The sequence below is a fragment of the Rhinolophus ferrumequinum genome, chromosome 18 (assembly GCF_004115265.2).
Source record: "Rhinolophus ferrumequinum isolate MPI-CBG mRhiFer1 chromosome 18, mRhiFer1_v1.p, whole genome shotgun sequence".
NCBI lineage: Eukaryota > Metazoa > Chordata > Mammalia > Chiroptera > Rhinolophidae > Rhinolophus > Rhinolophus ferrumequinum.
The window spans coordinates 22,796,710-22,811,391 of NC_046301.1; the positions used below are offsets into that span (position 1 = coordinate 22,796,710).

Genomic DNA, 14,682 nt, shown 5'->3' on the forward strand with positions numbered 1-14,682 from the left:
AAAAAGTTCAGAATGTAAGCAAAGTAACAGATATATGTACCGGCAGCAAGCAGGATCTTGACACCTGGGAACTTTGATATGCTTCTTGTTAAGGAAAGAATTAAATTCTCAAACCTGGCCTGAGTCTGCAATGGAGGTCAGTGGCTAAAAAGGAGAAAATAGCAGCTTTTGACAGACATAAACTAATCCTGACAAGATACTGAGGGCTAGGTACCTAGGAGAGTTTCTAAAATTTTGAAGCCATGTATATTCTCCAGAGGGCTCTCTACACTGAAAATATACGAGGAATTGAAGAAAGCATTTTAGCAGCATCTAAGGAGAATCAGTGCTACCATGTGACACTAACATTCACCAGATCAGTTAGAATGTGGTAGCTGTAAATGATTAATAAAACCCAATGATACTCAAGCAATAAGAAAATTTATTGTCATGTAACAAGGAAGTTCAGAGATAGGGCAGGGCTGATAGATGCAGTTGCATAACCATGTCATGAAGGATCCCTTTACTCTGTCATCCTTCAGACAGAGCTTCATCCTTCAGGTAACAGTTTCATCCTCAGGCAATAGAGAGATTACAGCAGAAAGCCTTGGCATCATAACCCAGGCATGTCAACATCCAGAGAAAGAAGACCACTCTTAGGACTGGGGGAGTGTTTCTAAGAACCCTGGCACAATTGGTCACATGCCGAATTTTGAACCAATTACTGGTAAGGGAATAGAATAATCATGGTTGTTTTAGAGTAGTCATCTGAGGTGGATTAAATGTCAGTCAATTATTTACACTCAGTAAGATTTTTGCTTTTGTTGGGATTTCCTTAGTTTTCCCTAAAATGCCTATAAATTGTTATAAATTATAATTATTGAATGATATCAGTAAAGAGATATCAGTTAATGTTTTTGTTCTGTATGGTAAAGAACTTCCTCACCCCACCCCAACCCCCACAAGCCATGAAGCCATAACCGAGGTGTTATTGTTATTGTGGTAAATAGATATATCTGAGTATTTGGCTTATAAAGTGATGAAAAATGTCTGAGAGATAAATGAATTCACATTAATTATGGCATACATATATGAAACAGTTTAATCACATGTAACTAAGCATGATTACGGTTCAGAATTAATGGTATAAATACTTGCTATTGAACTCAAGGGAACAGGGGCATTGTGACCTGTGCTGATCCCAGAAAGAGATTTAAATTATAGAGTGACACTTCAGTTTATCTAGCATCACAATAAAGACTACAAGGACCAAGCAATTCAGGAGTGATGAGTAGTAGTTCATTGTCTTTAGATCACAACTGGCAGTCTTTCAGGTGAAGAGTCTTAGTGTCCCCGTCGATCAGCAGGCATGGGTGAATCCTGACACAGATGTGACTCCTGAAAGAAGCAAAGAGGTTAAAGAAGTTCAAATCCCACCAAAGATCAGTATTTCCAGGCACCTAACCTCACCAGCAGATTTGTCCTCATTCCTGGCCGGCCAAAGAAAGGGGTTGACAGACCTGTGAACTACTAAATAGTGCAAAATTCCTGAATGAAAGCATCCAAAAGAATTGTTTTAAGGGAGGTTATTTTTTACATGTGTTAAAGGGAAAAATCTGTGAGTGTACAAATTATAAAGTAAAACAACAAAAAATAAGGATTGTAAGGATTTTCCCCCTTGATAATCATTCCTGATTTCATTAGACATGTGTTCGTTGCGGTGGTTTTCAAACTTTTCTAATCATAACCCACAGTAAGACACTTCACATGATGACCCAACACACATACATGCACAGTTTTTAAAACCTGAAACAAAAGCTCAAAAAATAATAAACTTTCTAAGTGCATGATAGTTTTTAATCGTATCTCATTTAAAAACACGTGCTGATTGACATCCCCCAATTAATTTCATGACCTACTGATGGGTCTGACCTGCAGACTGAAAAACATTGTTCTGAGGTAAATAAATAAGGAACCCCGGGTCCTCCTAACACAAATGGCGTCTCCTTAACAGTGGAAGGAAAGAGACCATCCCAAGGACAATGATGAGATGTGGCTGGGCTGTTTGACTCCCAATTTTGATGTGTTGGGTTTTAACTTCCCTTTAGGAGCTCACAATTAATGCTTCCACCACCAAACTCGCTCAAGGGGGCCTATTCCCCAGAATCATTTTGCCTCTGGTCTAAGTTGGACAGAGCTTTTTTTTTTTTCTTTTTTTAAACCTCCTATGGCCTAGTTAAATCAGGCTGAAACATTTAAATAAGATTTTACCAAAGGTCAAGGGATAACAAGAAGAAAATGAACAAAAAGAGTAACATGAACCTAGATAATCTTTTGTTAAGATAAGGCTCATTCATCTTCAGCTTTGGGGCCTAGGCCTGTCTGTCACTGGGCTGTAGAGGTCATCTTTTCTTGTTCTTCCAGGAGAGCCTTGAAATAAACTCTCAAGAAAACAACAGAATGACTCACAGCCAAATACCTGCAGTACCCCCTCCTGGCCCTCTTGCTCTGGTTTCCTGTTTCAGTTCCCACCTCTTTTGATGCTTTGCACAGTAAAAACCCAACTCATTGGTGGAGGCCCTCACCCCCTACCTCAGGAGTGTGACCTGAAGCTTTATCCTTCTCAGCCTATAATGCAACAGCTTAACATACTTAGAAGAGATGTACATAAATAAGTCTTTTTTGTGAGTCCCCAAAGGACTAATTAAAATAAATATGTTCAAACGTCCAGAAAGCAGTAAGCTTACCTTGGCCCTTCTGAAAGAAAAATTATGATAAGCTCAGAAGGAATAAAGAATGTTTTGGCCAAAACACCATGCTTCTCAATTTTAATTGCTTCCCTCCCACCCCCGCCCTTTTTCCTTAAGAGCACAGGTTTTGGAATCAGGTATGAAGTCCAACTCTCCTTATCTTAAGGGACAACTTTCTTCTTCTCTCTGAACTCATTTACTCATCTATAAATGGACCTAAGTAGTACTCATCTCACAGGGTTGTAAAAAAAGATTAAGTGAGCTGATCAGTAAAAATGTATAAGTCACTAAGCAAATGATCAGTAAATGATAGCTGCTGCTTATCTTAGGCCAGTTAGAGATAGACGAAGGAAGTAAATACTGTAAACTCCTTGCTTAGCAAACAAACAAACAAAAAACATTTTAGGCTGCTTGATATTTCCTGATCTGATGTTTTCCTTGGGAAGTTCTAGATATTCCTGCATCTAGAAGAATACTGTTATGTATCTTCTGATATGCTAACTCCTGCTACAACAGAAATCTGATTGATGTGCAGTGGATATAAAAGAAGACAAAAGGACAAATAGTCTTTCATGTTTCTTTCCATTACTACCATGCCCAATTTAAGGCCTCAAGGGGCTTAGACCATTACAAGAGGTCTGCCTCCAGATCATCTCTCTCCAATTAATCTTGTGATGCCAGATGGATTTCCTAAAACAGAGTTCTGATTGTGTCACTTCACTGCTCAATGATTTACCATGGCTCCTCACAACCTACCAAAGGACTCTGAACTATATATTTTGGCATCTGGCATACCATATGCAGTAAAAAGCTCTAAGTTGCTTTAAAAAAAAAATTTAAAAATCCATTTTTATTATTGAAGTCAGTTTGCTTTTTTGTATTTAGAAAGGTTTATTTCTTAAACTGGATAGTAGGTACATGGGTTGCTGCTATTATTGTTGTTGTTGTTGTAAAATACAAATAAAATTCACCATTAGTGTCATTTAGCATATTTACAATGTGTACGTATGTATATGTACAATCATCCCCACTGTCTTAATTCCTCAATATTTTCATCATGTCAAAAGAAAATCCTGCCATTTAACAGTTACTCCTCATTTCTCCCTACCCCCAGCCCTGGGGAACCACTAATCTGTTTTCCATCTTCAAGGATTTGGCAACCCTGGTTATTTCAATAAGTGGAATCATACAGTATGTGGCCTTTTGTGTCTGGATTGTTTTTCAGTTAGCATGATGTTTACAAGGTGTATCTATGTTGTAACGTGCTATTTTTTTTATAGCTGAATAACATTCCTCTGTATGGATATGCCACCTTTTGTTTATCTACTTATCTATTATTGGACTATTTGGATTATTTCTACCTTTTGACTATTGTGAATAATGCTATGAGTATTTGTGAGCAAGGTTTTGTTTGAACGCATGTTTTCAATTCTTTTTTTTAATTTATTGGGGTGACAATGATCAACAAAACTACATAGGTTTCAAGTGTACAATTCTGTAATACATCGTCTACATATTGCATTATGTGTTCACCACCCAGAGTCAGTCAGGTACTTCCATTACCATATATTTGACCCCCTTTATCCTCTTCTATTATCCCCTCTCCCTCCTTACCCTCTGGTGACCACTAACTTGTCTATGAGTTTATTTGCTTGTCCTATTCCTTTGTTGCCTTTAGTTTTATATGCCACATATGAATGAAGTCATATGGTTCTCGACTTTTTCTGTCTGACTTACTTTACTTAGCATAATGATCTCAAGATCCATCCATGTTGTGTTTTCAATTCTTTCGGTTATGAATCCAGCAGTGGAACTGCCAGGTCACATGGAAACCCTAGGTGTAACATTTTGGAAAACTGCCAATCTGTTTTACAGTCACTGCACAATTTTTCATTCCCACCAGCAGTGTATAAATGTTGATTTCTTCACATCCTCACCAACATTTGTGATTATCTGACTTTTTGATTATAGCAATCTCAATGGGTATGAATATCACATCATAATTTTGATTTGCATTTCCCTAATGTCTATTGATGGCATTCAGTTATACATGTGCTTGCTGGCCATTTGTATATCTCTTTATGTGAGAAATGTCCACTCAGATCTTTTGCCCATTTAATTGGATTATGTTTTATTATTGAGTTATTTACATATTCAAGATACAGATCCCTTATCAGGTATATGATGTGCAAATATTTTCTCCCATTCTGTGGATTTTCTTTTCACTTTATTGATAGTATCACTTAAAGCAAAGTTTTAAATTTTGATGAAGCAGAATTTATCTTTTTTTTTTCGTTTTTACTTGTGCTTTTGTTGTCACATCGAAGAATCAATTAACAAATTCGAGTTCATGTGGATTTAACTCTATTTTTCTAGGTGTTTAATAATTTTAGCTGTAAAATTATTTCACTTCATTTTGATTATTGCCAGTGTATAACAATATATAATTTTTGTATACTGACTTTGAATCTTGCAATATTACTGTACTAGTTTATGAGCTCTCATAATTTTGGGTGGATTTCTTTTAATTTCCCAAAAACAAGATCATATAATCTGTGAATATAATTTTACTTCTTTTCCAGTCTGGATGCCTTTTATTTTATTTTTTTATTTTTTGCGCAATTTCCGTGCTAGACCCTCTGTATGTTGAATGGAAGTAGCGAGAGTGGAGATCCCTGTCTTATTTCTGATCTTAGGGAGAAATCACCCAGTCTTTTACTATTAAGTATACTGTTAGCTATGGAGTTGTCACAGATGCTCTTTATCAGGTTGAGGAAGTTTCCTACTATTCCTAGTTTGTTGTGTTTTTATCATGAAATTATTTTGGATTTGTCAATGTTTTTTTCCTGCATCTATTAAGATGATCATGTGGTTTTTGTTTTTGTGTTGATATGGTATATTACATTTATTGATTTTCAGGTATTATATCAATCTCACTTTCCTGAAATATATCCCATTTGGTCATGATGTATAATTTTTATATGTTACTGAATTTGATTTGCTAGTATTTTGTTGAGGATTTTGCTTCAGATCCATGAGATAGTGGATTTTAGTTTTCTTTTTCTGGGGGGGTATCTTTGTCTAGTTTTGTTGTCAGTATTATACCAACCTTATAGAATGAGTTGGGAAGTGTTTTCTCATCTTCCATTTTCTTTCAAGAGTTTGTGATGAATTCATATTAATTCTTCTTTAAAATGTATGGTAGAATTCACCAGTGAAACTATCTGGGCCTTGGCTTTTTTGTGGGTGGGTAGATTTTTTTTTTTATTACCAAGATATTTTTTTATGGGCCTATTAAGATTGTGTCTTCTTGAATCAGTTTTGGTAGCTCCAGTCTTTATAGGAATCTGTCCATTACATACAAATTATCTAATTTATTGGCATACAGTTGTTCATACTTACCCTTTATAATCCTTTTAATTTCTGTAAAGTCAGCAATAATGTCCTCTATTTCATTTATGAGTCTAATAATGTGAGTCTTTTTTATTTTTTTCTTGGTCAATTCAGCTGTTTGTCAGTTTTGTTGATGGTGTCAAAGGACCCGCTTTTGTTTTTAATTATTTTCTCTATTGTTTTTCTATTCTCTATTTCATTCATTTCCTCGAATTTTATGATTTCCTTCCTTATGGTTGCTTAAGATTTAGTTTGCTCTTCTTTTTCCAGTGTCATAAGGTGGAAGGTTAAGTTACTGATTAAAGATCTTTTTTTTTTTTTTTTTTGATATAGGCATTTTCAGTTATCTTATAAGCACTGCTTAAGCTGCATTGTATAAGTTTTGGCATATTGTACTTTCATTTTAATTCATCTCAAAGTATTTTCTACTACCCTTTTGCTTTCTTCTTTGACCCTTTGGGTGTTTAGGAATATGTTGGTTAATTTCAACATGCTTGTGAATTTCCTCAAATCCTTTCTGTTATTGATTTTTAATTTCATTCCACTCTTATTAGAGAACACACTTTGTATTATTCCTATCCTCTTAAGTGTTTGAGGTTTGTTTCATGGCTTTAGCATGTGGTCTATCGTGGAGAATCTCCCATGTATACTTGAGAAGATTGTGCATTCTGCTGTTGTTGGGTGGAATGCTTGTAAATGTCCATTAGATCTAGTTGGTTTACAGCATTGTTCAAGTCTTATATTTCCTTATTGGTTGTCTCTCAAGTGGTTCTATCCATTTTCAAAGAGTATTGAAGTATTCACCTATTATTGTACAGCTATCTGTTTCTCCCTTCACTTCTCTGTTTTTGCTTGAAGCATTCTGATGATCTGTTATTAGATGTTTACAATTGTTATAGCTTCCTGATAGATTGATTGACTCTTTGTCATTATGAAATATCCCTCTTTACCTCCAATAGCATTTTTTGTTAACATTCTTTAAGTCTATTTTGTCTGATATTAGTACAGTCACTCTGGCTTTTTTTTTTTTTTGTTTGCATGATATACCCTTTTCCATTCTTTGACTTTCTATTTGTATCTTTGAATCTAAAGTTTAGACAGTATATAGTTGGCTCTTTTTTTTAATCCAAATACCTGTCTTTTGATTGGATTGGTTAATCCATTCACATATGTTATTGAATTGGATTTACACTTGCCATTTTAATTTTTGTTATTTATACGTCTCATGTGTTTTTTTGTTCCTCTTTTATTTTTAGTGCACAAAAAAGGAGTGTGTGTGTTTCAAGAGAGATAACCTGAGTTGTTGTTCCCTAGCCAGTATATTCTGGGTTTCCAATCCAATGTTTAATGCAGTATTACAGATACTAGGTGATAAACACAGCACAGTCTTGCCCAGTATTTCTTAAAACATGCACCCCAGACCAGCAGAATCAACATCATCTGGGAATATTAGAGGAAAAAGAAGTTAATCTCTGTGATAGAACGTGAGTTTGAATCCCAGCTCCTCACCTACATCTCTGTGATTTGGGGCAAATCTCTAAACCACTGATTCTTGTTTCCTCATTTAATAATCTTATCCTACAGCACTGCTGTGAGGATTAAAAGAGATTAAGTGAGATAATGTGAATAATTCTACTACTAGAACAGGACTTCCATAACATTTTCTTTCCTATTGCCATAATAGAAGTGTGTCCCTTTTTCTCAATATTTTCAGTGTTAACTACTAGGGACTTAAATATTTAAACCACTTCTTATTTCAACAATTATTAAAAAGGAAAAATGCAGACAAAGGAATGGGAATAGAAAACATGAGGTTATTTGGTAGTTTAGCAAAGAAAAAGAGAAATGCAGTCTGAAGTCATCTTTCAAGGAGCTCAGAAAAATTAGGTGACAATTTAAATATTACCCTGGATGCTGGTATATGCTCAAGGCCCAAAATTAGTTTTTTCCTTTTTTAATCACTGTCCTATGTATTTTTTACTGAGCGCGGCAATAATCCTGTGAGGTGGATAGGGCAGGCATTGCTATCTCCATTTTACAAGGACCTGTAGCTCAGAGGGATTAAGTCACTTGCCAGTGATTACAAAACTAGACGGAGGGGAAGCTGGGATTGAAGCCATGTCAATTAATTGCAAATTATGCATACATAGTATCAAAGTTTTTGAGAAGGTTTCAAAATAAAGGACCTTTATTTTGTCTTTATGCATCTAAATAATACTATTGAATAAATAAATATCTGATTTGCAAGTAAAAATCTGTTGCAATGAATACCATTGCTGAGATCCCTTTTAAGAGGATCTTTATGCTATTTAAGAGGAGACTCTACACAATTTGCAATAATGGATTTTGGGAGCAGTGGGTAGGAAGTGTGTATGTGGCTATTTATTCTGACCAAAAGTTTAAACAACATCCATCATGTTCTTGAACACTTTGTAATTTGACTTGGTTATGCCTGGACTTCATCGTAGTACATCCCCTGTTGTTTTACTATCCTATTTGAAGGTGTCATTGAGTAGAATCCATATATAGATTAGGCAATGCGTAAGTGTACAGGCCTATATTAGTTACTCTCCTTAGCGCGTTAAGATTCTTGAAGGCACAGCCTATGTGTTTCCCCCATTTCATAGTGCCTACCACTATGAATTAATAAATACGTGATTAAATGAATGCATTTTCTTTAAAATCATCCTTTGTTTACTCCCCATCTTGTCAAAAGCACTGTTCTCTATACCTGACCCTTGAGGTTGCTATTCTCTCCTGTTAATCAAAAATATTTCCATTCAAGCCCAGACTAAATTCCCTCCAGAACCAAGATCCTTTCTTTTCCAGACCACTAATTTATCCCCTAAGTGACAGATCAAATTTACTCTCAGGGTCATTTGGACACTGACTATTGGGGTTCCTGGAACTCCTCACAGAAATTTGCTTATAGCCATTTCCATTATCATACTCAGTTGTTATAAACCAAGCTTCTGATCTAAATCAGCATATTCAAGGTTCTTTCCGGTGCTTCCCGTCCAAGCTTTTTATTTCTGCAATCATGTATTCATTATAGTGTTATTTATTTATGTATTTACTTATTTATTTACTTATTTATTTACTTATTTATTTATTTAAAGAAAGGTATCCTGCCACATGCAGCACCTCATTTGGATATGTCTGGAGTCTCGGAAGCTTGACTATCTTATGTTCTTCTACAAACGAGCCTTGAGAGTTTGTTTGGAGGTTCTGCAACAAAAGGTGCCACTTGACAAGGTAAGGAGATTAAGCCAGAATGAAATCAGCATACTTAATAGACAAAGTTTTACTGGAGGAAAAAAGTCAGCTAAACTAAACAGTGTTTAGTTACACAATTGATTTCATTCTGTCAAAAGCTCCTTAGCTCATTACCAAATGATAACAGTTTGTTGACCCATAACTGTTCTGATGACTGTGCTTTGGGAAGTACTAGTGTAGAGTACATTTCAATAATCCCATTTATAACAACTCTACAATAGAACTCATTATTATGTACTATTTTTACTTTGTAAATAGAAACGGAGAAAAGCTATATTCCCAAAGAAAATGGGTAATGTTTTGTAAAGAATAATATTAATTAGCATCCACCCACCCATCCACCCACCCACTCAAGACTAGCATATAAAGAAAGGTATTTCGGACATAGTCTGCCTTATGCCCAGAGGGGGGAGGGCAGGTAAGCACCAATTAAAAAATATCATTTTAATACATATGATTATCCTTGATTCCTCTTCTTCCCACACAATACACCAGCAAATTCTGTTGGTTCTTATCTTCAAAATACTGCCAGAAATCTCACTGCATCCCTCCACCCAGGGCAAGTGCATCTCACAACTCCAGAGGATATTATTTGCATCTTAGTCTCCATGAATGATGTCCTGTTTCCACCTCTCTCCACCTTCTGCACTTCCGCCTCTACCTCCCTACACCATGCTACCACTATCTCTTTAACTTCCTGATTCTACTCTTTCTCTACTATATTATATTCACCACATAGCAGCCAGAGTTATCACTCTGCTGCTCAAAATCTTCTAGTGGCTTCTCATCCCACACAGAAAAATATGTAGAGTCCGTACAGTAACCTGCAAGCCCCACATTATTTGAAGTAGGCAGCAAGGTCATTGTCTAAACATGAAAAGGGATCGGACTGAGGTGGCACTGGGAGGAACATGTGAGGGATTAAACAGTCAGTCATTGAGGGGCAGAGAAAGAGTGGCTGACAGGTAAAAGGACGGACAGGGGCCCTAAAGATGCAACTGAGAGGTGATGCTATTCATTTCTAATAGTTCCAGTCAGAAATGTGAACTTTTTTCTAATCATGCTATGAGGGTAAGGGTAAATGTAAGGATGAAGAAAAAATGTATGTTTTTGCTGCACAACAAATTCTCCCAGCATTTAATGACTTAAAACAACAAACATTTCTCAGGATTCTATGTGTTCTGTCCTGGGCAAATTCAGTTGGATTAAATGGTCTAGCATGGCCTTATTCAAATGCCTACCTGATGGTTGGTAGGCTGGTTGTTCTGGAGAGACCTCAGCTCTGTCTACTTATTCTGCTTCAAATGAGCTCTCATTCTCCAGCAGGCCATCTCAGCTTTCTCAAGTCAGTAAGCTCAGTGTTCTAAGGAGCAGAAAGAGAGAGCAAGCCCTGTGTGTGCTAGCATTTTTTAAGCCACTGCTCAAGTCATAGTTGCTAATGTCCCTTGACCAGAGCAAGTCACATGAACAAGCCCATAGTCAGTGTGAAAGGGGACTGCACAAGGTTATAGATACAAATCAGAATGAAAAAACTAGGGACAAATAGTACCATAGAAGGTAGCTTCATATTGAGGTAGGCTTAGGGTTTTCAGAGCAGGGTTGGAGAAGGATAATGCTGCAAGGAAGTACAGAATTTTGGTGAGAAAACCATAGGCTGCAGCTGAGAAGGAAAGAAAAATGAGATCAGGATGTATTTATAGACTGGGAGAAAATGATGTTAATTTTGGAAACCATTCCTGTGTGTGTGTGTGTGTGTGTGTGTGTGCCCAAATCAACAAGCAATTCTGACACTATCTAACCATAGATAGTGTCAGATCCCACAGATTAAGGATTCACTCCTACAAGACTGCCGCTCCCCTTCAGATGCCAATCTCAAGTCCAGGTTCTCACCTATGCTTCTGATCGATCAGTTAGAGTGGAGGTCTCAATGACCCCCCTCCTTGGGTTTGACTAATTTTCTAGAGCCATTCACAGAACTCAGAGAAACATTTTACTTACCAGATGACTGACTTATTATAAAAGGAACAGCCAGATGGAAGAGATGCATAAGGCAAAGTATGGAGAAGGGGCATAGAGCTTCTAACCCTTTGAGCACACAGCATTTCCATGTATTCACCAACCCTGAATTATTGCTGGGTTGGAACCACCTGAGTTTTCCAGGAAGCCTAAAGCCAAAAGCTCTATTATTAGGTTGGTACAAAAGTAACCGTGCTTTAAAAGATTAAAAATAATTGCAAAAACTGCAATTACTTTTGCACTATCCTAATAAATGCCTGTAGGACTCTAGCAGGATATATATATTATTTCTGGAAGAGAGTATCTTCATCCTGGACCTCAAACACAATGACCACTACACAAATGTGTAACTAGGGGCTCAATATAACTAGACTTTCATGAGGGAGAACCAGCACAAAAATAGACAATAGAAAGATTGGAAGAGACTTCAGATACTATTATTATTATACAGTAACTGTAAAACAATTCTGCTTACTGGGTTTAAATCTATATTAAAGATGCCTGCAAAGAATAACTACAAAATGATATAAATGGAAAAAGAACTAAATGGAACTTTTAGAAATAAAAAACACAGTAATCAAAATTCCAAAATCATTGAATGTATTCAATAGATTAGTCACAGATGAAAAGAAAATTAATGAAATATTGACACCTTACTAGGTCTGATATATTCTGACATTTTTCTATTCCGTTTTATTCTATCTTAATTTTGAAATTGTCAGATGGTTGAGACCTTTTACACCACCATGCTGTCTTTTATTCAATATAATTAAATTAAAACTGATGATTGCTCCACTTAATATGTCAGGGAAATTTAATTTTTTTTTAATGAAAGCTTTTATTACAAAACAAAGTTGAGAATTGAAATATAGACCTTCGATAAATCCCTTCAGTGCTGGTGTTGCTAGAATGAACTAGATGCAGCTGCCTTCATTAATGCCTCCCATGTGGCTTTTTCACTCTTCAGCAAAAAGGAGAAACAGAGTAGCAAGAAGGCAGATTTGGGTTTTATTCTGCAGTAGGTAGGGTGGGAGTCTATAACATTTTCCACTGGGAAAGTTTAAATTAGTGAACTGCCTGCCACCTATGAAGTAAACTTAGTCAAGGTTACTATAGGTATAGAATTAACGCAGAGTTTATTAGACTCAATATTATATTTGGAAGGACTCATTAACTCCCCTGGTCACTAATTTTCATCAGTCTGCAATCAGACAAGAAATACAATGTCTGTAGTTTTTCATAAAGCTGATTTATTTATTTAAAAGAACCAACCTTTTAGAGGATATGTTCTTTATTTTTATTTTGGGGGTCAAAATAATAATTTTAAAATGAAATGATGCTGATAATAAATGGCAGTTGTTTTTTGCTTTTGTTTTATAACTTGGTGAAATTTAAAACTTTTAGTCCTGTTGGTTCCCAAAATTATTTTGAAAATCTGGATTGATCCATAAAGTTCGAAAACTGAGAACACCACTGATATCATCTATCTCTTATTTGTTCATCCAACAAATATTCTGAGGGCCTACTATGTGCTAAGTGATGGGCATAAATATGAAAACGACTGTACTGTGTACCCTTGCACTCACAGTGAGAAAGGGACAAGTTTTATCAATAGTTACTAAGAAGTTAGTTAAGTAGTGCTAGGTCTCCTGGGAGCAGGTCTGAGGGAAACCGTGTTTGTCTGGAATCAACCTCTTACTGAAAGAAAAAATTGAAGCTGATCTGTCCTGAAAATGCACAGGTATTTGCCTGCTGATGAGGGAAAAGGAATGAAGACAAGAGAAAACCACCATGTTTCCCCAAAAGTAAGACCTAGTCGGACAATCAGCTCTAAAGCGTCTTTTGGAGCAAAAATTAATATAAGACCTCGTCTTGTATTATATTATATTATATTATATAAGACCAAGTCTTATATTATAGTAAAATAAGACCGCGTCTTATATTAATTTTTGCTCCAAAAGACGCATTAGAGCTGATTGTCCGACTAGGTCTTATTTTCGGGGAAACATGGCATTTCGTTCAGGTAATTTTAAATAGTTCTGGATGGCTGGAGTTGGAGTACCTGGTAAAGGTTAAGATAATAGTGAGGATGAAAAGGGACAAGTAAGTAGGGCTTGATAAGAGTTTTTGTAGGCTTGGCTAAGGACTTTGATTTTTTTTTTTAATTGTGGTAAAAAACCTAACATAAAATTTACCCTCTTAACCATGTTTAAGTGTACAGTGCAATAGTGTTAAGTATTTTCATATTGTTGTGAAATGAGAACTTCAAATTTATCCTATAAGCAACTGAGATTAATGGAATTGTTGAAAGGGTAGTAGGAGGTGGAGGGTAGAAGAACTGGACTGGATTATAGGGCTTAAAGGCTTGTGGGGCATCGAGCAGGAGTTTCTGGCTTGGTCACAGGGTTTTTGCCAGAGGGCTAGTTAGAAAAGGGAACTCAACATACCACTGGCTGAGTACCACGCCTGTACCGGGCCAGCTTCCAGAGGCTGCGCTTGGAGCTAGCGGATCTCTAGCCAGGATGTATTTTGTGAAACCCCTACAATCAAAACAAAATTTTTGATTAGTTGCAAAAATTGAAAAAATTTGGAGATTTCATGCACACAAAATGTCCAACTTTTCTTGTAAAAACCTGGGAACACCGGAACCACAGTCCCTCCGGAAAACAGCTGAGTTCAATTCACTTAAAAACAACTATATATAAATGTTTGAGAAACATTAATAAAGTATACAAATAAGAGTATAGCTCATGGGTGTTCACAAAGCGAACATACCCCGCTAACCAGCACCCATCACAACAAGCAGAACATGACGAGCATCTCCAAAGTAATACTTATCAAAGCCTACTGAAAATCTTATTAGGTAGATTATATTACTATCTCCATTTTATATATGAGGCAACTGATGTCTAGACAGATCAGAAGGCTAAAGATTGTTGAAAGTAGCATTTGAACTTGGGTCTCTTGATTCCAAATCCCATGCTCTCGAAAAGCAACACGTTTAAAGGTGAAATGGTGAGTTCAGCTTTGGAAAATGTTTAGTGGGCATCTCCTTCCACGGAAAATTACTCCCGGGAGTCAGAGCCACGGAAACCACCGGTGACCCGAAACCTATACCTCAGGCTGCCAGAGTCCGCGCCACTGGAGCGCAGATTCCCACGGACGAGCCTCCCTACACTTGAGGGCGCTGTCGCAGCTACAGTCGAGGGAAGGCCTGTTTTGTTGTCGCGATATTCTTGGGACCGAGAAAACGCAGAAGGTCAAAGGT

At 36.5% G+C, this 14,682-nt stretch overlaps 1 long non-coding RNA gene across 1 annotated transcript; it reads right to left on the minus strand.

Annotated features, from left to right (window-relative positions):
• Positions 1-469: 469 nt before the first annotated feature.
• On the minus strand, positions 470-14,681 carry LOC117037578 (uncharacterized). The gene is made up of 4 exons (XR_004425550.1): positions 14,532-14,681; positions 13,862-13,954; positions 10,640-10,761; positions 470-1,377 (listed from the first exon to the last, which is right to left on the minus strand). It is a non-coding gene; the product is annotated as an uncharacterized LOC117037578 (long non-coding RNA).
• Between the last annotated feature and the right edge of the window lies 1 nt (position 14,682).